Source organism: Rousettus aegyptiacus, unplaced genomic scaffold (genome assembly GCF_014176215.1).
Source record: "Rousettus aegyptiacus isolate mRouAeg1 unplaced genomic scaffold, mRouAeg1.p scaffold_m13_p_3, whole genome shotgun sequence".
NCBI classification, from domain to species: domain Eukaryota; kingdom Metazoa; phylum Chordata; class Mammalia; order Chiroptera; family Pteropodidae; genus Rousettus; species Rousettus aegyptiacus.
The window spans coordinates 169184007-169209876 of record NW_023416306.1 but is presented as its reverse complement, the minus strand read 5'-3'; the positions used below and the strand labels follow the sequence as shown (position 1 = coordinate 169209876).

General features: G+C 47.7%; 1 pseudogene; it reads right to left on the bottom strand.

Annotated features, from left to right (window-relative positions):
* Positions 1-6614: 6614 nt before the first annotated feature.
* On the bottom strand, positions 6615-6733 carry LOC118600491 (annotated as a pseudogene).
* Positions 6734-25870: the final 19137 nt, after the last annotated feature.

Sequence of the window (25870 nt, the reverse complement as noted above, 5' to 3'; positions counted from 1 at the left end):
CTCTATCATCAGGGAACATACTTCCTCTCTGCTTCCTCCTGTGCCCCTGCCAGGGTCACTCCTCACACAGGTTCCCACAGCACTAGTAGTAGCGGTTGGCATCACGACGAAGGGCGTTCGTGAAACTCCACCTTCTCATTGGCTGTCTCCCTGAGAACACACACCTGCCCAGCGTCTTGCTCCTGCGTTTCTGTCCCTGTCATGTCAGACTGTGTCCTTCTCCCTGTCCACTGGTGGGGCAGGCAGGGGAGGCTTCGTGGCTGAGGAGGATCCCGAGGCCACATTTAGTGGGAAGAAAGGTCACACTTTAAAGCCAGCCTCTGCTCCCTCCAAATCTTCTGAAGAAGGAAGTGCCCCTGCCTCAGCCTTTGACTTCTTATTCTTAAACATACGAAAAGCTGTCCATAATTGATGCAGACCACGTGATGAATTGGGAGACAAGTGTGCACCCACATGACCATCATCACAATCTGTGCTATTAACCTAGCCATTTCTTCCATAAGTTTCTTCTACCTGACTATTTATCTATTAGTATTATTGATTTATCATTATTATTAGAGATGAGAACACTTAACATGAAATCTACCCTCCAAGTAAAATTTTAAGTCAACGGGAGATAGCACGCTGCACAGAGTGAGAGATGTCTACGGCTGATTCATCTGTGTAACCGAATCTTTGTCCCCTTTGACTAATACCTTCCTGTTTATCACCCGCCCCCCCAAAGCCTAGCAACCACCATTTCATTCTCCGCCTCTGTGAGTTTGGCTATTTTAGACTTGTTGTGTAAGTCATATCATGTAGTATTTGTCCTTACGAGAAATAGTAGGGAGGTTCCCCCCAAATTACTACCGCATGATGCAGCGATTCCACTTCTGGGTATTTACTCAAAAGAATTTAAAGCAGGATCTCGAAGAGACACTTCTGTCCTCAGGTTCATCGAAGCACCATTCACAATAGTCAAGACGTGGAAGCAACCTGAGCGCCCATCGACAGGTGAGTGGATAAAGAAACTGTGGCGTATCCGCACGGCGGAATATCATTCAGCCAGAAAAAAGGAGGCAGTCTTGCCATTTGTAACAACATGGATGAACCCAAAGGACGTTTTGCTAAGTAAAATAAGCCTCCCTCACCTTGGACGTGAGGTGGCGTAAACATCGTCAGTTCAAAGAGCAGCTTCCTCTTCCTGTTCTGTTCCCTCCGACTGTCTCCACACTGTTTTGTTCTTTGTGACTCACGTAACCAGATAACTGTCTGGCCAACGTATCCACTCGTGTATTTGCTAACACATATTCTGTACCTCATAAGTACTCACTTTTCAGCTCGTGGCTGGGAATGGAAAGATGAGTTCATTGTGAACTTTGGGCTCAAGAAACTATGGACTAGTTGAAAAACCAGACTCAAACACAATGTTATAAAGATGGAGGCAACCAGTGAGTTCACATAAAGAGGCACTTACCCCATCCTAAGGGGTCAAAAGAAAATCTCCCTAATGATGAGTAGAGTATGAAAGATGAATAAGCCTTAGCTAGGGCTTATCATCATCATCATCATCATCGTTATTATCACCCTTATTATTTTAAAAGCACAAAATAGGCATCCTGGGCAAAGGAAACGGTACCTAAAAAAGGCACGGCCTTGAACAAGAGCATGAACAATTTAAGGAGCCAAAAACACTTTGATGGTATTGGTTCACACTGGGAATGGGGAAAGAAGAGCGAGAGATGGAGAATGAGGAGCCAGCCCAAGCCAGCAAATGGAGGCACGTACACCAAGCTTAGGGATTCAGCGTTACGCCTAGCCATGGGAGGGAGACTCACACGGAACTCACAGAGGTGTGTGAAATGCTCAGCCTGGCATCACAGACCGGTCTCTTTGGGAGCCACCCACGAGGAATGAAATGACCCTTGCATAGTGTAGAGAGAGCAGAACAGCCTTGCGTACAGAGTCAAACTGGCTTATGTTAGAGACACACCCACGTGGCATTTGCAATTTATCTGCTTCTCTGTTACGTGAAGGAGGGATCTGTCTGTAACGTTATTTCCCACAGTGACACCAGGCATAAAGGACTGTATCTCTGTTTCCTCTGCTTGACGATGAGGGCAAAGGTGCCGGCTTTGGCAGGGGCCTTGGGGAACCAGCGCTGACTTGTCCTTCTCAGCCCGAGAGACTGGTTTGGTTCGGGGACCCCTGCGGCTCTGTCTGAAAAGTGACTTCTCTCGTTTCCCTTTGATCAGGCAGTTCATGGCATATTTGGAAGGACAAGGAGTGATTTGTCTTGCACATGTGTTTTCATTTATTCCTGAAAAGCAGAGCTAAAACATTAAGCAAGAATACAATGAAGTCCAGTGGGCAGACAAGCTTCAAACAGTCTCAATGGGTATGTCTAAGATAAGCTCATTTGTTTATAATCCACATTTTCAAAGTCACTTATGGAAAATACAGCATGATAAAGTCGCGACTGAGTAAATAAGAGTGAAAGCAGAATAAGATGATGCCAGGCACGAGGTCACTTCCGGAAAAGGTTGCCACGAATTTCTGAACAGTTCGCCGAGGGAGCCATCATGGAGGCTCGAGCTTCCTCGCAGCCGATGAAGTGAGGGACAGAGTTTCCCAGGGCAAGGCTGGGAGGCAAGGACACTCACTTGCGGTACTCAGACCTAAGAGAAATCACGTCGGTAGTTCTTCGTAAAGGGTACCCTTTATAATTAAGTGAGCAATACCGTTGCGTGGTTCCTCCGTTACACCACTAGATTATGGCTTTCGGAGGGTTATTTAAACTGATGTAACTTTCCTTCCTTTCAACAGCCTTCGCTGAGCACCTCCAATGGACGAACTTGCTCAGCTGTGCTAAGGGGCTCGGATGCGTGCTGCGCTTCCCCGTCCCTGTCTGTCACCAGGAAGTGTTCGGCACTCCCATCCTGTGGTAACATATGCTCCCCAAATCCATTAATACCAGTTTTGGCCACATGATACACTTTAGTCAAGAAAATGAAAGTGAAACTGACATGTGTCACCTACCAGCCCAAATCCTTCAAACCGTTGCGTGGTTCCTCCGTTATGCCTCTCCCTCCGTGTTGAGAAGGGTCAAGGGCCAGAGATGGACTGCACATTTGTCCTGAATCTCAATACAAAGAAGACGAAGGAGGAGTTCTGCTATCATCGTTTTCAATGTCAAAGTGAGCGCAAGGTAGATTTTAGCAGTGGTAGGCTCCTAAGATTCAGGGGTTGTTTGTTACTTTAGTATGACTTAGAAAAAGCTGGCTGGCAATATTTATCAGTGCCCTGGGAGACCACAGAGATACTAAACAAACAAACAAACATACAAATAATAAATAAATTCCTCCCTTCTAGGAACCTGCAGTTTAATCGGATAACATAAAAGTAGATGATTAAAAACATGCCGAAGCTAATACATGCCACTCTGACTCTCAAGAAACATTATGGGAATCAAGCCAAGATGCAAGAAAAAATGTACCTAAGTAGACCAACCCCTTCCTCAAGGAGTGGATGCCGAGAGAATGGGCGAGATTGGGAAGGAGGAGCTGAGCTTCAGGAAGGAGGCTCAGCAAGAACTCGTGTGGGAAGGTCGAATTTAGCAGAGTGCGTTCTGAGCAGAGACCGAGAGGAAGACTGTGATAGGGACTACGTTTAAAAATCAGGGAAAAGCTCAGAGGGAAGAGAATGATTCTCGGTGTGATTTTAACTTGAGGTGACAATGTCTACTTGAGTGTCTGCCTTGTGCTAGGCATTGTCCTCCGTTACTTACACAGCTCATCTCATTCAGTTCTCACAACAGCACTGGAAAATGAAAGTTCAAATACCCATTTCACTCAGAGGTGAGAAATCGAGGCTTAGCCCCAAAGCAAAAGAGTCCTTAAGGGACAGAACTAGTATTTGAACTCCAGTCTTACGGACCCCAAAGCCCATCTCTCTTTGTGTCATGGCCTCCTACTGCACAAGTAGACGATGGAGGGTCTTGCGTGCCATGGTAAGAATTGGGAATTTTGTTTAGTGTGCAAGTGGAAAGCTACCTAAAACCTCTGTGGTTAGGGAGAAAGTAGCACTGACTCGGCCTCTGGTCCAGGAAGATAATTTAATCAGCCATGTAGAAGACAGCTTGGATGTGGTGACCAGGTACAAAGAGCAGGTAGAGCTCAATGATGACAGCTTTACATGTTGGTAGCCAAGTAGTCTGTTTAGTTATCATAACATGGAGGTTGACTCGAATAGGCCTTGCGAATGTCTGCCCAGAGGATCCACAGATCTTATATTCTAAGAGATTAATTTCTTAGAGTTGTTCGAAAGAAAGACAACAGTAACAATCTGTGTCACTAGCCACCCCCAGTTCCTGTTTAAGAGAATTTGTGTGTATGTCTACCGGATACATGGAGTGGCATCCTATGGACTCACAAGTCTATTCCTATCTTTCAGGCCTGTTAACCACCTTACCCTTATTAGGAAAGTAAGCAAAACCTCACCAAATTTATTTTGTCCAGACCTCTGATTATCGACATAATGAGAGAAAAATATATTACAGTGAGAAACATAGGTCTTAGCACTTGAGGGCTTTCTTTGGTCTGTTTTTAGGACTTCTCCAAGGGAAGCAGAAATGAACACGCTATACCCTCTCCTGGGGCTTCAAAAGAGAGCAAACGGGGCAGAATTTTTAACAAAGGAACATAAGCAGGACTAGAGGAGAAAGGAAAAGAAGGAATTATAGCATTTGTAGGGGTGAAGGTACCTGGTACAACTTAAAAGGAATAGAATAAAGGAAGAATCCTCTTATTTGGTGAGGCCCTAAAGACGAGTTATAAAAATGATCTGTCACTGTTTGTGAAAGTTAAATTACTTGTTTGCCATTAACATAGTGGGAAGAATAAATGGCTTCTTCCAAAGTTAGGTAGTATTGATCTCATGAATAAAGAATTTAAACATAGCTCCCATGGAAGAATGTTGCTTGGCACATGGTAAGTAGGTGCCCAATAAATATATGTTGTCGAATAATGTTGTTGAATAAACAAATGAGCTATATTCACGAAGGAGCCTAGAAGTCATCTTGTCCCCCGAAAGTGGTGCCAATTTGTGGCATTCTAAAGACCATATCTTGAAGGCCACTCTGGACACCTGAGGGCAGCAGCTTTATAGTCCAAGGGCACAAATTCTCAAGGAAGTCAGATGAAGAGCAGTCAATTAGACTTCCCTTTGAACTTGGCTCGATTTCACCTTCAGGCACTTTCACAGCTCAAGGTCAGCTTCTGACCTCTGAAACATATAATCGCTCCTTCTGCCAAAGGCTCTTTTGACTCAACGATTCAAACTTCAGCTCAAGAGAATTAGAGAAAGTGGAAAATACCACACACATTAAAACACCAACTAATTATGCCTTCTCCCATCTATTTATTCCAGGAACATCAAAGAAGGGTCTGTGGCTGTCAACAATTAACCTGAGAAGAAGGCTGGCTGGTTATTTCAGATGTCTTCTTTGGTGCAGGCTAAAAGGTCAGTAATGTTCGAGATATTTGGACGATGGCAAACCAAAGAGGGGATTCAGACGGGACAAGGATGTGTATAGCCTCAAGGATTTGAGATTGAAGACGCTTCTGAAGCAAGATCAGAATTAAGGTTCTTTAGGAATTTCTCAATTTACTCCCAGTCACTCATGTGGGACGCTGATAAGTAAATGAGCTTTCTGTTGGTGAGCAGTAGAGAGAGTATCAGTGTCATTTCTGATTGGATATTTGCAGATTCTAAGGAAAAATAAGTTTGTGATGTTTTTAAAAGCTCTTCCCCCCCACCCCCAGAATAGGTAATAAGCATTGTTGGTAGCGAAATGTATCAACTGCTACATTCTGGCCTCAGTTGGTATTTCGAGTACTCAGCCTCTTAACAGATGTGGTATTAGAGCTTACGACAAGGTCTGTAATCATGACGCTTTGTATAATTCTGGCTTTCCCTCAGAGTGAAATACTTCAAGGCCATAGGCAGGTATAACCGCCAGCTCCTCCTGAAAGAAATATTAGTAATCAAACTTTTTATAATTTATAAAAATAACTGTACTGGCATTAAATTCAAGTAGACACCTTTAGTGTGTTTTCCCTACAAGATGCTGAACAACTGTAGTAGAGTGTGACAGCCAAACAGATACCAGTGTTCATAGATCATAACCAAATTCTACGATGTTGTATCAAATGAGTGTACTTTTTGTCTTCTTAAAGACACAAATGTGTCCTGAACAACCCAATATTTTAAAACTCAGGATTATTTTAAAACTCCATGATGGACAAAATGTCGAAATTTTTCAATAGAGACAGGATCCACAGAGTAAATTAGGGGGAAGTGAGAGAGGTGAGTCGTGCATATACAGGATTAGACCTTGGTGCCACTTGAATTTTTGATATTTTGTTCATGTGGCTTTTTGGCTTTACTTTCGATGTTTTAAGTCTTGTATTAATGTATCACCCACTTTGCTTACTGAGTTTTTTGTCACCTCTTATGTTATGCACCTTTATTTATTTATTTTTTAATTAAAAAAATTGTTTTTAGGCAAGACGACCCTAAATTGCAATTGCAAAGACCTTGTCAGCTTACGATCCTTTTTTTTAAAAAAGTTTTTACGCCTACAGCTCCTTGTCTTCCTAGATGGTCTTCCATCCAAGTACTAACCAGGCCTGACCCTGCTTAGCTTCTGAGATCAGATGGGATCGGGCTTGTTCAGGGCGGCGTGGCCATAGACATATCATGCACCTTTAGAGAGTACCTCAGTCTACCTACCCTGGTCCCCACCTCGCTGCACAGGCCTTTTAAGGTCATTCTACTCAGAGGAGATGCAGTGGAAGCCTCATACCCTCTCTTTGCCTCATCCCATTAGAAGACCTGCGTGGATCAGAGATTTCCGATAATCAATGCTTGGAGTGCTGACTCTAGTTTCACAGCCCTCTCCAGTGCAGGGTCTTGCCTTGATGTAGGAAGAAGGATTTCCTATTTGCTTTCCTGACAAGAGATGGAAGGTGTGTACGCAGAACCCTTTGGGGATCTTGCTTACCTCAAAGAACATTTGGCACTCTGCTCCGCCTTGCCAAGGCATTTCTTGTCATCTGTTTATCCAGAAAAAGATGTATATTCTAGTCACTAGATGTGCATCTGTGTGCGTTAGGAGAAGAGAGGGCTGACAGAGGCTCCGTGCGCTGGGCAGAAACCTGGAGAAGGAACCAGACGATGAGCGTTCTTAATGGAGCCCTGCTGCGATTTCACTGCGTGACTGCCCTCCACTTCCTTAACTATTCCAAGGTGAGAGGTGGATACTCGTAGACCGTGGATCGGGGCTCAGCAAACCACAGCCTGCAGGTCAGATCTGGCTCATCATGTTTTTTGTGTGCTTGTGAGCTAAGAATGGTTTTTACGTAAACTTTTTTAAAAAAAAAAATCAAAGGAGGATGAATATTTCACGGCACATGGTAAAAATTATCTGCGGGTTGAATTCTAGTGTTTATAAATAAAGTTTTATTGGCACACAGGCACGGTCATTTATTTCTGTGTTGTCTATGGCGGCCGGCACTCTTACAGCAGTAGGAGCGAATGGCGGAGATGAAGACTGTGGGGCCCACAAAGCCTAAAATCTACTTATCCTCCGCCCCACTGTAAGAAAAAGCTTGCTGACCTTTGGATCAAGATTAAAAACATGGTAACTCCAAGCTACCTGTCGGGGCCGATGTCCTCCACTTCCCCAGGTGGCCACCCTCTTTGGGCCACGTTTTAGGGGTTTTCCTTTCCTATTTGTCAATCAGAGGGGAGGAGCCATTTTGCTGCATTGGAAATAAAACAAAACAAAACAAAAAAAAGAGTATCTATTACAAAGGATAGTAATTAATATAGCTTAATTAATTTAATTGATAGATGAGTGGATTTGTACCCGCACTCGTTCTAAGAAGAGGTCAATATAACTGGTAGGAATACACGGGCAATGCATATAAAATTAAAGTGCGAGAAAATGACTAACTATATTCTCATAAATATATTTCCATATGTTTATGCTCATGCATTCAAGTGGAAAACTCACAGGCAATTTGTTACTGAATTAATCATTTAGCCAACAGATACTTATTATGTTTTTATTATGCATATAGTGCCGCTCTCTTCCCTGTATGCACACAAGAATGCGGAGGGCAGTCTTGTTCCGTAAGGAGCTTACCGTCCAGATAGGACGATAGGATTGAAATGCCTGACAATTAGGAATCAGACAAGAGGTCATACGGCACCGGGGAGAGAATTCTTCATGAGGAGGTGAGCGCTCTGAAGTCCAATGTGTGAGTCACCAATACTCGGGACTGAGACAACAAACCATTTCCCCTCTCTGGGCCTTGGAGGTGACGCTGAAGGTTTGGATAGATGATGTCTAGATGAGGAGAGAGATATCCACTACATAATGTCTGGAAATTTTCTATCAAAGAGCAACACAAGTTGCCATTTCTCTAGGTCCTCTTAAGAGAACAGAATCTCAGATTGTCTGCTGTCCAACTCTTACTGAAACCCATACTTGGATAAATGGTAAAGAAGACAGTGTGATGCACGTGTTAGCTATGCACTCATGTAAGGTGCTATGTTGAGTTAAGGTCTTTCATCAAGTTAGGTCCCTGGAAACCTGTTGACTTGGACCATGTTATCTAGTCTTTTGCCAAATCACCTCCGCTGAGTTAGTTGTGTTTTGTTACAGCTTTGTGTTTTATTGAGAGTCATTATGGAAAACAGTTATATAAAATTCAGTATGCATTGATTCCAAAAGCTAGTGTTTTGGACTTTGTCCATGATGTTAACTAGCTCTCCCCGGAGGATTTGGTGTGTGTCCTCTTTTCTTAAAAAACAACAACAAAAAAACCAACACACAAGTTTATAATGACCATATTTTCCCTTCGGCTGCCAGGAAACTCAGGAGCAAACTGGTGCTCAGATAGAGTCACCATAATACTTTTCTTATATTAACTTCCATTCCTGGCCATCATCGTTTAACTTAGGGCAGGCGAGTCCCTCAGACTTTCTCCCCAGTGGAGGTCCAAAGAGGTGGGCTCTGTTTAAAATGAAACTAAGTAAAGGCAGCACTTTCTTGTTTTCTCTGTGGTTTTTACATATGTGTTAATCCAGTTTTTTGAGGTAGATTCCCAGCTCTGAAGAGTAGGGGACAGATTCACGTTTTGTTTTTGCAATTTCTAGAATAATAATGAGCTCGCAGTTGAAGCTTGATGAATATTAGTAATTGCTGAACACTTAACCCGGGGGTCCCCAAACCCCAGGCTGTGGACTGGTACCGGTCTGTGGCCTGTTAGGAACTGGCCCGCACAGCGGGAGGTGAGCAGCAGGTGAGTGAAGCTTCTTCATCTGTACCTGCAGCCGCTCCCCAGCATCACCGCCTCAGCTCCGCCTCCGATCATCGGGCATCGGATTCTCATAAGAGCACCGGTCTCTGGTGCCAAAATGGTTGGGGACCGCTGACTTAATAGACACCCCATTGGCAGCAGGCTTTGGCCACGCTTTCTTTGGGCACAGGTGTTCCTGCTCTGCCACGGCCCACAGGTGAAGACAATACCCCGACAGAGCTGGTCCTTCCTTCCTCTCTGCGCAGGAGCAGACCGTGAATAAGGCTCTCAGGAGGCAGGGACCCTGACTGTCTCACCCCGTCAGCCCTTGGGCCTGCCCTCTGGCTCGGCGCAGAGTAGGTGCTCCATAAATATTTGTCATGTCAAGTGCTTTGTTCTCTCTAAAGGTGAAGGTCGCGCTCATCCTGCTGTCTTATTTCTATATTAGAGGAGGTCTGTTTTTGATCCTGACATTTGTTTGGAACCTCTCATTCTTTGCTTAAAGGTATGACGCACATTAATTCTCATGCATGACGGCGGTCACCGTTGTGTATCTGGCCGTCGCCCCAAGTCTTCCCGGATACCGCCCATGCTCATGTCTCACCGGCGTTATCCGTGCAGGCCCCGAGGAGCGGGACTGTAGCTCGCTTTCTGGCTGTCGTAGCACCAGTGTGGGAAATTAAAGACGCTTGTTCTGGGAATGCCGTCTAGCTGCCTGGTAAATCCCTCTGGTGCAGTTTTAGCGTCTGCGCTGGGAGGGTCTAGACACCCTGGAATTCTGTCGTTCTGCATTTGTTTAATATTCTCTCCTCGCGGTTCCAATGTCAGAACCAAAAATAGGGCAGTGTTGGGTCACTGAGGTGGCGGAGCTCCTGCCAGGAAGCGAGGTCTGTGTCACATGTTATCTAGACAACACCTCGATGCCGGCAGCATCCCTAGGAGAACTAACCCCTTTTTACAGAGGAGAGGCTCAGAGAAATTAGCGAGTTGGCCAGAATCTCATACTTGTTTTTGAAAGAGCTGGGATTTAGACCTCCATATCCGCTCGGTCCCAAAGCACGCGAGATTCTTCCCACACCACAAAACAGGCACCGATCCTTCTCCTGCGGCCCCCGGCCCCATACGCATCCCAACAGCGTCGCTTCCGGTCGCGGTGGAAGGCGCGTGGGCGGGTCGTGGATTCATTTGCCTACCCTCCCTCTATTTACGCCTCCCCGAAATCCCACCATTCCACCCTGACCCCTGGAATGACATGAAAACTGCATGTTTCTGCTATAACGCTCAAACATTTACTCGGCACTCACGATGACAGGGGATGACGTTTTTAAGAAATCATATGTGCCCATAAGGGTTTTATAATCAATTAGGTTGAAGTATATGCAACAGTTGATTATTTTTTATCATTTTATAGGCTTCATTCTAATTGTAAAAGAAAGAGAGACATCATTTAGGGAGTACCTACTCCCCATCAGGCCCTGAGTTAGCCGATTCAGACTCATCAAGTGATTTACATTTCTCAACGGCCCATGAGCGTCCCCACTAAAGGCCTGAGATTCAGAGAGGTCACATTGCTTGCCCAAGGACACACGTCGAGGAAGGGTCAGAGCCATGGTTCTCGTCCCCAAGTCCTTGACGCTGAAACCTGTGTCCATGTCCCAGCTGAAGCAGGGCTAGGCTCCGCCTTTAGAATCGGGGGTGTTCGCGGTGGAGGTTCGTTGGAGCTGGTGGCCGTCCCTCGGAAGGTGGTGTTTTCTGGCGTCATTGTGGATACTAACCAATGGGGATGACGGCGGAAGGATTTTGACGTCAGCGATGCTCAGAGCATAGATCGTTCAAAACTGACGCTCGACCCGTCAGAATGGATGCGGGCTGTCACCACGGGAAGGGCCTCACAGGGGCTGCGCCACGCCGCCGATGAAGGGGGCGTGGCACTGGTTGCTGTTCTGGTTTTCTGTTTGTCACACCGTTTGCAGGGTGCTCCTAATAGTCTGTTCAGCTGAACTGCAAGCCCTCCCCGCCCCGCCCACACTCCCGTGCATAGCATTTACTTCCTCCCTCCCTGACATTGGCCTTGGCCATGACTTCACTTAGCCGCTGGAATGTCAGTGGACGTGACACAGTCGGACCCCTTAGAAGTGCCTGCTTCTCTCTGGAGTGCAGGGGCTTGCCTGCCCCCTTCGGCTGGAGACCCAGAGCAAGCACACATTCCGTGGACAAGAATCCAGTCTGCAGCCTAACCCCACGGCCAGCAGCAGGCAGCGTGGGGCGGAGCGGTCCGGGTAAACCGCGTCCAGGTCAACAGAACCCTGGAGAACCTGGGAGCCGAGAGCGTGGGACCAGATGCTTCATGCGCCAGCGCTAAGCCGGGATGCTCGTTTCGCAGCCTCGTTGCTGCAATTGCAGACGAAGGCAGGATCGTCACGCTTAGAATGTGGCCTTCGTGTGAACCTCTGTCCGGCCGCTTCCGGGCAGTGCGGTCTTCACTTCGGCCTCCCTATCTAGAAAATGGTTACGCGTCTCCCGTTTCCTGCAGAACATTTGCTTTATGCAAGAGTGTCAAACAAGGTGGCCAGGACTGTGTTAATTCATAATGGTGTCAACAACCCATGTGAAATACTCCAATAAGAAAGTGATTATAGACACGTAGACTCACTTCCCTGAAACCGAGCACGCTCATTTCCTCTAGACCCCATGGAAGACGTTGTCACATGCTGTCACACTTTCTCTTTGCCTCAGTGACTCCAGTGAGCGTCGGTGGTGAAGGGTAAGAGACATGAGCAGCGGGACCGAGAATATTTGTGATGCGAAGCTCGGCACTAGCATTGTGGACGAGGCCGTCTGGGCCGTATTAATAAATAATAGTAACAATGAACAAATGAGAATATAAACAACCGCCGTAGCTGCTTTTATCTTGCGAACACTGCTCCGGGCCTGGCGGGCATTCTCCTATCTATCCTTCCTAGTCACGTTCTGGGGAAATCATATTTCATCCCCAGTTTTCAAATGTGGAAAACAAGGCTCAGAGAGGTTAGTTGGTTTGCACGAGGCCACACAGCTGGAGGGGGAGGGCGGAGAAGGAGAGTAGGATCCCAGTCTGACATAATCTCCTTCTGACAGTACGTGAAATGCCCTCGTTAGTGGGACCAAATATTTGCGTCCCTCTCTAAATGTGTGTGTCAAATCCTGGGTCCCAATGTGTCAAATCCTGGGTCCCAATCTGGCTATAATTCGAGATGAGGCCTCTAAGGGATTAAGGTTTAATTAAGGTTAAATAAGGTCATGAGGGTGGAATTCATGTCCTTATAAGAAGGGACTCCAGGAAGAGAGCTATCAAATAGGCCAGAACCTTGATCTTGGCCTCTGGACTCCGGAACGGGTAGAAAACAATTGCCTGTTGTCTGCGGTGCTTTGTTATCGCAGCCTGAGCGGACTGACGCGGCCTTAGACACACTGCAGGTAGGCGCTTGCTCGCGCGCCCCAGCACACACCCCACGCCCACCCCCCGCATAAGGCACAGGAAAAGTCGGAGACGCAGTGCCCTCAGTGAACGGGTGGGAACGACGCAGGGGTGGCAGCCAGGGACCGCTCACACAACAGGGCCGACTCCAGGGAGACACCTCTTGCTCCAGGAAAGACATTATGCAGATTATACATTGTTTTACTCTTATGGAAATGGGCTGTTTCTTCTTGTGTAAATACTAATAATTAGGAGCAGTATCTCCCCATCAGAGGCAGATCGGGGCCTTGGAGATTCCCGGGGTTCAGCCTGGCTTCCGGGCTGACTGCCACGCTCTCTTCTTTCTCAGGCGACACTGTCCTCACACGGGTTCTGTTTACATTGTGTGTGTGTGTGTGAGTGTGAGCAGCTCGCATCTCTTCTGTCCTCTTAATTAAAGAGAATTCTCTGTAGCCGGTGGTGTAGGGGGACAAGGAGGTGAGGTGTTGGGGACGCAAGGAATGTCGGGGGACAACGAGAATGCCAAGGCCTGCCAGCCCCTGTCTCGCCTCAGCCTTCGTACCATCGAAAGGCCCACACTGGGCCTAGAATTATCTCCAGCGCATTAAACTAGGCATCCGGTTTGTCTGGCTGTCCTGTTTGCAGGAAAAGTACCAAAAAATAAAAAATAAAAAACCAACTCTGCCATAGTTACAAAAAAAAAAGTTTATTTTCAAGCCACATGAAAAAAAAAAAAAAACACCTAAATCAAAGGACAAGAGGAAAGGCCAAACGCCGCTGTCTCTGCGGCGGGCCGTGGTCCACCCAGGAGGCGCTGGCCGGTGTGCGGCGAGTTTGTGATAAGCAGACAAAGCCCGTGTGTCCACGAGCCTGATGCCTCTGCAGAGATGCGTGTGATGCTCGCGGTGGCTCTGTTTATAAACGTCGTGCTCTCAGACGGGCCGACCGGAGAGGCTTCTTTCCTGTCATTTCAAGTGTTTCATTTCCTTCTTAACATGTCTTTAAAATTAAGGACATGTGCGCGACTGTGGAGGCCCCGGCCGAGCCCTGTTCACCTCCAGCTTGCCGCGGGAGAGGAGGGAGAGGACGGAGCCTTCCAGGAGGCGCCGACCCTCACTGCTGTGGCTGTCTGTCCGCTGACCCTCAGGAGGCACTCTTGTCCTCATACGGGTTCCCCAAAAGAACAGTGGTTCGGTGCTGGGGGCCGACTGCACCACGAGCCCGTTCATGATGTCCTTGAACCTCCATTGCCCGTGTATGAGGTCAGACCAGCCTCGGGATCTTTCAAGTGGAGGAACCAAAGTGAAGGCCTTTGAAATCATAGGTCCAAAGCCACAGGACGGAGCCAGAGCCAGAGTTGGGGCCCAGAACCCCTCCCCCACAGCGGGGTGGCCCAGGAGCCGGTAGTGGGGGGCGGGGCGGGGTTCTGAGTGGCAGAGGACGAGCGCGTTTGCTGTGTGTGGCGAGAGGCTTAGAAGAAATAAGAGGCAGCCCTCGACGACTTTACGGGAAAGGATGCCCAAAGACAAGCCAGAGAAGGAGGTAACGTGACAAAACTATTAAAGCGACCTCGACTGCGGAGGTGCCTGCGTTTCAGGGCCGAGGGGCGGCCTCGCAGCCCGGCGGGACGGCGAGGCTGCCAGCAGCGGGGGCAGGCGGCGGCTTCCCCTGCAGCGACTCCGAAACCCTCCACCCCGCGCTCCCGGCCGCGCAGGGCCGCGCAGCTGCCCGCAGCGCCCCCTTCTGGCGATGCGCTCCAAGCCCAGGGCGGCGGCCGGCGCGGGGGCCTGCGACCTGCGTGTTCCACAGCCCGGTAGAGTCTCAGCAGACAGCCAGTTTTACTGGAGCAAGTGTCACTCCCGCTTCCTCTCCTCTTTGGCCCCCCAAACTATGGAGAGGCAAATTATTTCAATAAGGTAAGATATACCACTGGAGAGGGTGCGCTTCCTCTTTTTTTTTTTTTTTAACCCCGAATACTACTCTCCGTGTCATCTGTATATTTATGATAGCTCAAAGACATGGGTGTGTGGATCTAATTAAAAATGTGAAAGGGTTTAGCAGCCTGCTGCTTTCCTGCAACTCTCTGGTTGCCAAATCTTGGCAGCCGTGTTGAAACGGAGCCAAGCGTTTAGTGTTCGGCTGAGCTCCTGCCAGCCCGAGCACTGCATTGTGGGACGGGAGATGCTGGAGATGCTGCCTGCAGAAGAGCTCGGACAGGGCAAGGTGGGGATCGGGACCCGGGACCCTGGAGCCCAGGGGGACTGGCTGGGTCTTGCTCCCTGCCCAGGCCGAGCCCCACCCTCACCCGAGGCCAGGAGAGATCAGTCAGACCATCCCGGAGGCCCCAGGCAAAGGCCTCGAGGAGCTAAGCAGGAAGCTGTCCCCCATCACCTTTTGCTGCCATTTAGTTGAAGTCAGGCCTCTGCAGAGGAGGAGCAGTACTCAGCTCTCTTCCAGCAGCTCAGGTCTGAGCTGACGGCCACTCAGCTGTGCCTTCCAGGAGTCGGCCGTGGTCTGAGTAGTCTCGTCAGCTGCCCTGGGTCGTCTCTCCGAAGAAGCTTGAGCTTGACACAGGGCTTGCAGACCTGATTGTGCACACATGTCACTTTGAGGATCTTGAGAAAAAACAGGTTTCTGATACAGCAGGGGAAGGGGAGCTTTCATGCGGCCAAGATTAGAACGTGCTAGAACTGCTTACGGGCTCAGTGATGAATTCTGACTCTGGCGTCCACGGGTTCAAGGTTGGTGGGCTCTGGACAAGTCCAAGTTGGTGATCCAGAGTCAGAGAGAAAGTGGAGGGGTGGGACTCGGAGAGCCCAGTGTTCTCCACCATATGTTGACAAGTGAAACTAAAACACATCAAAGGCTTAGGCTACTTTTTATTTCTTCAGAATGAGCCAGCTACAAACAACTTAAAGAGGAAAAGCGAGCTTATTGTTTCTTTACAGAAACAGTCCCCCGCAGAGAGTGAAAATTCAGCTCTGAAAAGATCCACTTAGATATTGGGGTTGGGGGGAGTGGGCAATAGGTTTTTCAGGGCTAGAATAGGGGATGAGGAGAGATTTTGCCTTATAACTTTATAGTTTGTGTATTGTTAATTTTATGGTAATGTATGATGAGATATTTTTTTTTGTAATTAAAACAATAATAAAAGAAGACGTGAAAGCAAGACGGCCCTGTGCAGGGAGCTTGCGAATGGCCTGGCTCCAGGGTAGTCCACTTTCCTGGAGACAGAACGGAGTTTGAAGTCTCTCGTGGACTCTGGGCTCAGGCACCGAGCTTGGGAAAGTGAGCTGACGCTGCTGGCCTCTGCTGCTCCACCTGCAGAATGAGAAAATGATACCTTTGTGGCAGGAGATGTTCTGGTACGAGAGGTTCACACGTGGAGGACAGGCTCGTACCCAGGGGCCTGAAGGGACGTCTTACAAGCCCAGGGTCCCTCCCCGATGGGACCAGGGTACTGTCCCACATAGAAGTGCAACCCGGCAGATGGCTGCTGAGCACAAATGCACGTGAAAGCCTCAGGAAGGGAGCTATTCGCGTCCGGGGTCAGCGAGCCACCTTGCACGGTGTCAGAGGAGCCGGGGCAGAACGGAGGCCCTGGGGAGGGGCAGCGCGTCCTCTCTCTTGGAGAAGAGTAGGTGCATTCCTATGAGAAGTTTAAAATAGCCTTCCAATACATCTGAAGTCATCATCGTTTAGGCGGCCACTTTTATTATGAAACGATAACATGCATGGGAAGTCAGGGTTCTGGAGGGAAACGGGGGTCATGTGACACCTGCACCGTGGGGGCCGGTGTTTTCCCAGTGTTCAGAGTCAGCACCGCACGGCACTCACTTTGTGGTTTGGACCATGCAAAACCGGCTATTTCTATCGCAGAAAGAGAAGCCGTTTGCTACTGAGATCCTAGGATTTTTTAAAAAAGATTCTACTCTAAGAGTCTTGATCGAACCTCATCCCTAGAATGTGGGCAGGTGATCGTCTAAAACCACTGAAGCAAGATGCCGGAAGTTAACACACAGTGAGTTAAGGAACCTCTCTCCACCCGGACCCTGCAAATGCTCAGCAACTGCGAAATGCGTGTGCACACGTCCACGGTGTCACACACACATCACAGACTCATACCCACTTACACACTCTTATACACACTCACATTCTCACACTTTCTCATGCACACTGACCACTTACACTCACACACCTACACTCATACACACACACGCACCCACACACACTGTCACCCACTCTCATGCACACTTACAGGCACCCACACTCACATACCCACTTACACTCACCCACTTACACTCACACACACTCCCATGTTCACTCATGCCCACTTACACTTTACACACCCACTCACACATGCTTGCACGTGCCCACACTCACACATACACACACTCACGCTACTTATACACATTCACACTCTCACACATGCACACTCACACCCACCTACGCTCACGCGCACCCTTTTAGAAGTGCTTCGAGCTGACAGAGGCCTCCGGTCCAACTGCCTCTGCTAGTAAAACCCTACGACCCCTGACCCCACCGCCCTTCCTTCGATGACATGTGACCGCCGCCGCCCCTCTACCTTGCCAGTGGCATTCGCTCCAACTTAATATTCTGGTGCTTTCGGGAACAACATTTAAAAATAAACCATTTTGGCACATTGTCAGCGTCTTGTCTAAACTCCTTCGTGACAGCCACCCCAGGCGAGACCGCAGAAGCCGGCGGAGCTGCAGGCGGGGACCAGGCGGGCCTGCTCACAGCGACACTTTCAGACGGTGCCACGGGAGACGGCGTGGGTTCCGATTCTCACTCTGTCACTCGCGCGAGGGCATCTCCGCTCCACCCCCTGACCCCCACTGCCCGTGTCCCTTTTATCTTCTCGTTGGGGCCTGAGCGCCTGGGCTGGTGACGGAGAGGCTCTAAAATCTTAGGACACCGTTTGGTGCACGGCCCAGGCCAGCCACCGGAGAAAGCAGGGCCAGGCAGAGACGGGGCCTCGGGCAGGTGTTAAAATGTTGTTTCTGGTCCTCGGTGGTGATCACTGCAAAATAATCCTGTCGGCTCCATTCCTACCAACAACCTCTCTCCCTGGCCTGTTGCTAAGAGACCAGCCTGTTGTTTACAAGATCCTTGGTGGCATAGACTTCCATAATTTATAATTTATTATCTTGGTGTCAAAACTTATGTTGGTTTTTATTTTATTTTACCATACAGCCAATAATTGTTAGCGACAACAGGGGTCACACACGCCGGTGTAGCTCTGATAGCGTCCCCGGCCGCCCCTAAGTTTAGGCGCCGCGGAAGAAAATGCTATTATCAACTGCAGATGAATATCATTTTTTTTGTCCATTAACTTCATGCATTATATGACTGCTCAGGTCAATGGATTCCCTCAAGATTTGCTCACTATTGAAAACATGTTTCTGTCCAACCACGAAGGAAATGAATTGAAATGATTTCAATTATTACAAGAAAGATGTTGAGTCTTCTCACTGTATCCGTCAACGCCCAGCGCTGCAACTCGCCGATGCCCTCCCCGGCGACGTCAAGGCCATGGTCGTTTAACCAGCACGAGGAATTACTCCCGGGCCGTTGTCGGGCTTCGTGGGTACACAAACCTGCCTTCGGAGAGTCTTCCTGACCCGCGGCAAGTCGATCGATTCAGGAATGAAGCGAGGATACAGAAGAAAGGAGAGTCATTTAAGTCAAACGGCTCAGTCGTAACACGCCTGCTTTAGGAAGAGAAATTGCACAAGTCGTGATCACGATCATCGCTAACCTTTATCATGCCAGGCACAGGGCTGAGCGCTGAACTTGGAGTGACATGTGTAACTCCTGACAAACTTGTGAGAGAGCGGCAGCCCCATTTTAGAGACAGCGAATTCAGGGCTTTGGGACCTTAAATAAATGGCAGGACTACACACAGGCCGAGTGGCCCTACAGCCATTATTCTCATAGAAATTAAAAAAAAAAAAAATCGGCGTGGGCTTCACAGTCGGAGAGTCCGCAGACATTTGACGAAGCGGGAAAATTCACATCGGTTCCAAAATCGTATCTCCACGTTATCTTTCTCCGCAGAGCCCTCGGAATCTCTCTAGAAACCACAGAGCATGAGAAATTTCTAGGAAGGGCATTTTATTTTCCCCATCAGAGGGCCTGGCAAATTCTAATGACATTTTACTGGGAATTAAATCCTTTGCTTTCCAGAAAGCAATTATGGCAATAATCCACACTGGCACTTTCCACTGTCGAATTCTACCCACTCCCTGGTGGCGCGGTGGCCAGGACGTCACACCAGGCATGGACCTCCCGGACCATCTCTGGTTGGGGTTGGAAGGCTCTTTTTTGCTGCTGTGGTGAAAAGAGATAAATAAACATGCTGGAAACCATTGACCGTCAGAAGCAGTCAGCTTCGCGATGACTTAACCGTTTCTCAGGCCTGTTTGTTTTTCCTCCCGAAGCAGGAAGTTACGCCATTCAAAAGTGCAGACTCTTTGACCAGAACTCTCAGACGTACCCCAAGTGACAGAGAAGGGGGACACACCTCTGTTTATTTTCTGGGCTCATCTCTCTGAGACCAGAACCTCCCAAACACAGTCTTATTCCTCTCGGGAGCTGCATGACATGTGTGTGCATCATTTAGGATTAAGGATTAGAAGTTGTGGGTTTGATTCCTTGTCTGTCAGTTAGCAAGCCCTGTGAGCAGGGGCGGGCCTTTTAAACTCTCAGATTCCTAGTTTCTCCAATGGCAAAAACAGGATGGTAAGACCACGCTCTTCCCAAGGAAATGATTAAAATTAAAGAATGGACACAACACGAAATGAGGGGCGGAAGTAGGAAAGTGATAAACCCAAGGGACCAACAGAATGCCTGGCGAAGAGCGGCCTCTCATGGCCAGGTGTGCAGCAGTGAGCATGTCCTCATTGTCAGCACCACTAAGCCCTGGGATCCAGAGATGGAAGAGTTCGCTTTCTCCTATCAGTCGTCATTCATGATATAACAAAGGAAACCACTGTGCAAAGGGTTATTTGGAAGTATGCATGTGCTTCTGTGGAAAGCCAGGTTGAGATGCGACCTTGGAGAACACAGTCACTAAGACTCATCTCCTTATCCGTAGCATAGGGATATGACTGCTTTGTCACCTGGAGGATAAAGGGAAGAATGCACATGCCATCTGTCCCTCAGGGGGTCCCCGATTACATATGGAGCAATGGGAGATGGGGAGTGTCTGTGGCCTGTCCCCACTATTACCTCCCTCCTAGATTTTTTATGGGAGCTTCTAGAAGGAGTAAGCCAAAAAGTCAGGATGTAGTAGAGTCAGTCACCTGTCGTGCTAGAAATCCTGAATTCTAAGTGTGATCAATGACGGAAGAGTGGACTGATGTAAAAAAGAAAAAAAACACTTTTTGGGAACCACAGTGAGTCGGGCTGGAAATTCAACTCAGTCAGTGTTAAACTCTGATGATGGGCAAATGTTTTAACCTTTCTGAGGGTGACTCCATAACGTTGGCACAAACATTGACCGAGCACATGGACGAAGCTCCTGGAACACAGATGTTCAATAGAAACCACTCGCCCTACCTTCCAAAGACCCTGAAAGACCGATGACCTGGTGGCGATTGGGCCCTTGCCTGGGATCCCCTACTCAGCTTCAGGGAGTCAAATAGAGATTCAGCACCAGGATCTTATTATTGGTTTATCTCCTCTCAATACCTAACCAATACTACTGCCCAGTGATTTTTCATTTATTTGTTTGTTTTTTTTATAAAAATACCTAAGTAGGTAGAAATTGTCAGAATCAGATTCAACCTGATGGAACTATTCTTCGCCCACCTCTAAAACTTCTTGCCTTCCCATTAAAGAAGAAACCCTCATCCAGATGCCCAGACATTGCCGGCGATTCACAGCTCCAGGCAGCCTGACCCCTGTATCTCCTGCATTAATATCTAAAACCTCCCGATTCTCTTTCCTAAAACAATTCCTCTCCACACAGTGCTGTGGCTTCCAGGGCAGTTAATAAATACATGATTCTACAACAGGATGACACATGTCCTTTGCCCTCTGGTAAACCTCTGAGGATCCCCACCTTCAGCTAGAAAACACTCGAGCCCTCAGCTCCAGACCCTTGCACGTCCCTCACCTGCTCAGGCGTCCATTCATCATAATCCTTTAGCCACGCAACATGCAATTGCTTCTCATCCTTCAAATCGGTCATGTTAGGCCATGACTTTGACTTTGCACATTCAATCCTCATGACTAAGGTGACTTCTTTATGTCCAGCAAATTCCTTTGCAGTGTTCAAGAGACAACTCGGATGGAACTTTCTCTCAAGCCTTCCTTGCTTCTCTGGGCAGTTAGATAAGCTATGTGTGTCTTATTCATCTCCGTATCAACAAAGCCTGCACCCTGATCGAGTCCTAGTACCTATGTCTCTGGATCTTGATTTCCTTCTTGCCTCTTCAAATGTCCTTCTCAGTTCCCTTTCTAGAATTGTCTTCTCCTATCAGCCCTTAGAAGTGGATGTTTCTCAAGATTAGCCACATGTCACTTAAAAATAACATAATAATCATTCTTGACATTGTGTCTGGTAATCCGTCTTCTCCCCAGGTTACCTTTGCTACTCAAATGCCAAGACATTCCAGACCTTCGTCTCCAGTCCTGCTCCTCCTTACACTCCAGACCCTTCCTTCAATGTATGTGTTGTCTGTCTTGAGACTTGGCTATTTCACAGAACCCTCAGACTCAACCGCTTCAAATTGATTTTACTTCCATCTCCCTACACACTCCTAAATCATTACTCCATTTCAATGTTCTCTAATTAATGGTATCACCGCATACTCAGTATCCAAATGGAAAACCTAGATCTCTTTACTGATTCCTCCCTGAGCATCGACCTGCCCATCCAATTAAGCAAAGGAAGCCCCTGAATGCTTCCTTTATGATAGTTTTTAGTCTTTTCAATCTCTCCAATCCACCACCATGCAACATCACTCTCTTGATCAGGGCTATCATTAACTATTCTCTGGATGTCAGTAGCAATCTCCTAATTCATCTCCCCGCCTTTAGTATCTACCCTTCTCAGCTATTCTCCACATAACAGCCAGGATGATCACTCGGAAACGACTTCACCATGTCATTTTTCTACCTGAGATTTTTCCAATGGTTCTCTTACTGGCATAGAGGAAAAGGTCCGAAGTTCCTCATGGTTCATGAAGATCTTAGCCTGGATTCTAAACAACTCTTGAGTCTGCAAGTCTTGCAACACTGGCGCTGTAGCCATCCCACTGGACCCTTTTAAATTCTGCATGGGGCTCTGTTCCCTTCAGGCCTCAGCTTCCTCTTACACTGCTCTCTCCTAACCTTATTTCATCCCTGGTTCATTTCTTAGAGGGTGTCCCGCCCGCGGGACCGGTTATTTGGTGGGAGAACCGAGGAGAACCCAACCTAAAGAAAAGAGGGGTAACACGGACGAGAGAAAAGAGTGGAGGCAAGACAGTATTCTGATCAAGCCTCAAATTTTATTTTACAAAGCAGCTATATTTATACAGCAAGAACAAAGGGGGGCAGGCAAAAGGGACTTGTCACAATATAATTGGTCTTCAGCTGGTGCTATGGGGACAAGGGGCAGTGGAAGGAAAGAAGAGGAAAGGGGGTACTGGTCATGTACTGATCGGTCAAGCACAGGTGGTGTAAAACAAAGGAAGTTCTCAGAGTTCTCTGTACAAACATGTTGGTGTCACGGGCTGCTGAGCTGCTATTTGTCTTCTGTTCTTGTGAAGCCCAAGCCCAGCATGTTTTATCCTTAACCCTTAAGGGCCCGTTTAGGTTGTGGCGCCCCTAACATCTCCTCCCTTTCTGTTTTTAGAAAGGCGGGCCTTAACCGAGTGGGGGAACATTGACCTGGTTCCTCCCGTGGGCTATATACGCCCATCTATTGTTGGCTCTTGGTATCTTTTGGGGAGGAGAGGCAGAGCCGGTTTTAAATTGTGATTTGGATACCAACCTCTATGCAAACCAGGTATGTTCTCAGGGAAGGACAGAGGGGACCCTCTAGTGGGTCTTCCCTTGCAGTAGCTTTGCATCTGCACCCATCTCGATGCCCATACCTTCCCTTGGTCTATCAAAGGTGAAGGTAGACATTTCTCTGTCCCTTATGTCGTCCCCGTAGGGAGAGGGGTATTTACCACCAACCAAACCTGCTATACCAAGGTCGAGGTCCCTCTTGGGCCAAGGTGGAGAAATTTAGGGCTGCGCCGACTTCTTCCGAGGGCTCTGTCATTGTGATTTGTTGGTAGTATACCGTAGGCCCTTTTGACAGCGCAGAGTCAACCTGTCTTTTGATTAGATCTGTTATTCTCCTGAACGCCCAGGGGCCAAAAGTGAGTAATAAGAGCAAGCCTATGAAAGGTCCTAATAGACTAGGGAGCAGTGTTGAAAAGAGTGGGGAGGTGGAAAACCAATTTTTATACCAGGCTTCATCTTTTTCTCTCTGTTTCTGCCTGGCCTCTAGGCTTTTTCTGACTTTATCTATGCTGTCCTGGACAAGTGTAAAGAACAGCAATCCTAATCTGTGGGTAAGGGGAATATTAGAGTCAGTGCAGAGGAGGACGAGAAACAGGAGGAAGAGCAAAATTCCCGTGAGGAGGAGAGGGGCTGGAGACCATCCTCTGCAATGCTTCTCCGGAGGACGAGGCGGTTATCTGTAAGAGAACAGAGGGGAAGCGAGGTCTCAGGGCTGTGGATCCCTGGACGGATTATAGAGTTTCAGTAGTCGGTCAGGTAACCACCGGGCGTTTTGAGCCTGATTGTCATAGATGCAAGCGTGTCCCTTTCCCCAGATAAGGACGGGGTCAGGACCATTCCATTTTGATGTCAGAGGATCTTTCCACAGGGCTTGTGCATAAGAGTCTGCAGTAGTAGGGTGCCAAAATCGGTCGGCTGCAGACTTTCCATCATTGTCGAGTGTCAGAAAATTAAGGACAAAAAGGGCATGATTTAGCAAGGTCTTATTATTGTTGTGTGGGGGGTATAGGATACCTTTGGAGTGTTGAAGTTTTGTAAGCATATTCTTCAGAGTCTGGTGTGCTCTTTCAACAATGCCCTGGCCCTGGGGGTTGTATGGAATACCTGTAATATGTTTGATATTTAGTTGAGCACAAAATTGTTTAAAGGAAGTACTGGTGTAGCCGGGGCCGTTATCAGTCTTGAGAGTTTTAGGTAATGGTAGAAAGGCAAGGCATGAAATCATGTGACTGATAACATGTTTGGTGGCTTCTCCAGACTGTAGGGTTGCACAGAGAAAGCCACTGAAGGTATCTATAGAAACATGTATATATTTCAGTTTACCAAAAGGGCTGAAATGAGTAACATCCATTTGCCACAGTTCTCCAGGAGTAAGGCCGCGAGGATTGACGCCAAGATGGGGTTCAGGTAGTAGAGTAAGACACCCCTGACATTGGCGCACTATTTGGCGTACCTGTTCCCTAGTAATGGAGAATAAAAGGCGAAGAGTCCGGGCATTTAGGTGGTGTATCTGATGAGCCTGTTGAGCTTGTTGAATGGGGTCAGTAGAAGATATAGCCATAACAAGGTTGGAAACTTCTCGAGAGGCTCTATCAACAAGATCATTGCCAGTACTTAGGGGGCCGGGGAGACCTGAGTGAGCACGGATGTGCCCTATAAAAAAGGGATGAGATCTGGCGAGGATGAGGTTTTGGAGTTCTGAGAATAAGGGGGAGGCATTAGTGGAGGGTCGAATAAAAGGGACGGTCTCCAGAAGGGGAACTGATTGACTTATATAAGCACTATCGGTGAACAAATTAAAAGGACTATTAGGGAGAGTCTTAAAGACTTGAACAACTGCAAAAAGTTCTACAAGCTGTGCGGACAAGTAGTCGGTCCTGATCTTAGTAAGCTGTCCATTAATACTAAAGGCAGCAATTCCTGAAGAGGAGCCATCTGTGAAAACAGAAGGGGCTTGTGGAATAGGACGGCTCTTGGTCAGGGAAGGGAAAACTACAGCTTGGTTTTTAAGGAATTGTATGAGTTTGTCAGCAGGGTAATGATTATCTATCTTTCCTTGAAATGAAATACAATTGACAGCCCATTCATCTGATGTTTGTAGTAGCCATTTGACCTGAGCTGCTTCATAGGGCACAACAATGATGTCAGGGTCTTTGTTAAAAAGCTTTAGGGAGCTTTCGCGCCCCATTTTAAGTATTTGTGCGATAAGAGAAGGGTAGACAGGGAGTATCTTAGAAGGAGTAGCTGGCAAATGAAGCCAATATAGGGGTTTGTTTTGCCACAGGACACCCGTAGGCGTGAATGTTGTGGGAAGAATTAGTAGCCACAGGGCACAGGCAGGGGAATAGTATGAGATGTTTTGATTTAAAATGGCTTTTTCAACTAAGTTTAAGGCCGAGGCTGCCTCAGGCGTCAGGGTGCGTGGAGAAGAGGGATCAGGATCTCCTCGGAGAATGTCAAAGAGGGGCTTTAAATCTCCGGTGGTCAACTTCAGATATGGGCGAAGCCAGTTGATATCACCTAACAGGCGTTGGAAATCATTGAGGGTCTGTAAAGAGTCTTTTCTTAATTCAACCTTTTGTGAAAGGACCTTAGTGGGGTGTAACTCGAAGCCTAGGAAGAGGAAAGGGGGCTGTAATTGAATCTTTTCTGGGGAGATCTGTAGTCCTAGATCTTGAAGGGCATCAACTAATTTATGGCTGGTATCACGCAAGATGGCAATATCAGAGCCTGCCAGGAGAATATCATCCATATAATGAACAATGTATAGGTCGGGATGTGTAAGGCGAAACGGATCAATGGCCTGGGCAACAAATTTTTGACAAAGGGTAGGACTGTTTGCCATGCCCTGAGGCAAAACCTTCCATTGAAATCTTGGGGAGGGTCCTATGCAGTTAACAACCGGGAGGCTAAAGGCGAAACGCTTTCTGTCCTCCGGATGTAAAGGGATACAGAAAAAACAGTCTTTTAGATCTATGACTATCTTGTGATATCCTGTAGGTATTGCAACGGGGGACGGCAGCCCTGGTTGGAGCGCCCC